Source organism: Carlito syrichta, unplaced genomic scaffold (genome assembly GCF_000164805.1).
Source record: "Carlito syrichta isolate Samal-C Ts95f unplaced genomic scaffold, Tarsius_syrichta-2.0.1 Scaffold109801, whole genome shotgun sequence".
NCBI lineage: Eukaryota > Metazoa > Chordata > Mammalia > Primates > Tarsiidae > Carlito > Carlito syrichta.
Genome location: NW_007053897.1, coordinates 14,869 through 17,098, shown reverse-complemented (window position 1 = coordinate 17,098; position 2,230 = coordinate 14,869).

Genomic DNA, 2,230 nt, shown 5'->3' with positions numbered 1-2,230 from the left:
GGCCATGAGCCTGCCACTGCCCTCCAGCCTGGGCAACAGAGTGAGATTCCAACTCAAAAAAAAAAAAAAGTGCATCCTATCTCTTCATTAAAATTCTCAGTTTCTTCTTGCATTACTCTCCTGACCTCAACGAACATCTTCACGGCCATTATTTTGAATTATCTGTCAGGCAAATCACATATCTCCGCTTCACTTCAGTTTCTGAAGATTTATCTTGTTCTTTTATTTGGAACATATTCCCATGTTCTTTATTTTCCTTGGCTTTCTGTGTTGGTTTCTGGACATTAGATAAGACAAATACCTCTCTCAGTTTTATCAGACTGGCCTCATCTAGGAGAAGGATCTTACTAATCTGTCCGGCCAGAGATTCTAAGGTGTCTCTCAAGTCTTTGTGTTTGTCCAAACTGTTCTTTGTTTTTGGTGGTTCCATGGAACCTAGGATGTCCCACATCATGTTAGTATGCTGAGACCAGTAAGGTAGGTACTAGATTCTTTAGGTGGAGCTGGAAAGGTTGGGGTATTGGATATATGTTCCAGTTCCTTCTAACTTCATGGTAAAGTTGGCGTTATCTCCCTGTCTCTCTGCACTTAGCTGAAGGTCTGTGGCAAGTGCCTGCACTCACATTCGGGCTGCATCCTCTGCTCCTGGGGAGATAACTGCTGGAAGTGCACCCACCATATATCCACCTGTTTGTTTTCTGTGGTCTTGGGCCACTCAGGAATGCAAAGCCCCATCAACTTCCAGAGCTAGGTCATTAAGGAGACAGTCTGTTGGGTGGGCGCTATAAAAGTTGTGGCACATGGCTGGATGCGGTGGCTCACGCCTATAATCTCAGCACTTTGGGAGGCTGAGGTGAGAGGATTGCCTGACCCCTTGGATTCCAGACCAGCCTGGGCAACTTGGCGAGACCTCATCTCTACAATAAATTAAAACATTAGCCGGGTATAGTAGCGCACACCTGTATTCCAGCTACTTGGAAGGCTGAAGTGGACGGATTGCCTGAACCTAGTAGATTGAGGCTCTGGTGACCAGGAGTGTGCCACTGCCCTCCAACCTGAGCGACAGAGTGAGATTCAAACTAAAAAAAAAAAAAAAAGAAGAAGTTGTGGCACTTAGTGCACAGCCAAACTCTTTCCAGGAAGAATATGTAGACCTGGATTTAATTCTGGGGTGAGCCGGAGAAAAGGGCCATGGAGTGCCAAGCTCTTGCTTCATCTGCCAGAGGGTTATTGTTTGTTTGCCCCATTAGCTCCCTGGTTTAAGTTTGTTAGATGCCAGGCCATAAAGTAGCCACTGAAATTGTGCCATAGACCCCTTCTGGAGAGAAAGTGGGAACTGCACATTCTCTGGCCGTTTCTGTACTGCTCCAAGGGAGGGCAGCCCTGGAAGTGTTTGTGCACCCATTTAAAACCACTTTTAGCCGGGCTCGGTCGCTCAGTCTGTAATCCCGCGCCTTTGGGAGGCTGAGGTGAATGGATTGCCTGAGCCCGCGGGTTCGAGACCTGCCTGGGCAGTGAGACCTCATCTCTACAATAAATCAAAAAATCAGCCGTGCATGGTAGCGCACGCCTGTAGTTCCAGCTACTCGGAAGGCTGAGGCGGAAGGATCGCTGGAGCCCAGCAGGCGAGGCTGCGGTGGCCGGGAGCAGCCACTGCACTCCAGTCTGGCTGACAGAGTAAGACTCCAACTCAAAAAAAAATTAAAAATAAAAATAAATAAAACCACTTCTTTGTTCTATGGTCTAGGGAGACTCGCCTATTCCCAGGCCTTTCTGCTACCAGAGCTAAGAAGTTTAGAAGGGAGTTTTTCTGGGAGGTAGCTGAAAAGTTGGGGCACCCAATGAGTGGAAAAAAACCTTCCAGAGAGAAAATGGGAAATGCATTTATTTTTGAGTTGGAGTCTCACTCCATTGCCCAGACTGGAGTGCAGTGGCACACTCACTGCCACCCCAGCACTGACCAGCTGGGCTCCCGTAATCCTTCCGCCTCAGCCAAGTAGCCGGAACTACAGGTGCACACTACCTCATCCAGCTCATTTTTTATTTATTGTAGAGACAGGTCTCGCCAAGTTGCCTGGGCCGGTCTTAAACCCGCAGACTCAGACAATCCACTCACCTCGGTCTTCCAAAGCGCTGGGATTATAGGCTGAGCCACCGAGCCTGGATGGGAAATGCATTTTTTTTTTTTGAGTTGGAGTCTCACTCTGTCGCCCAGACTGGAGTGCAGTGG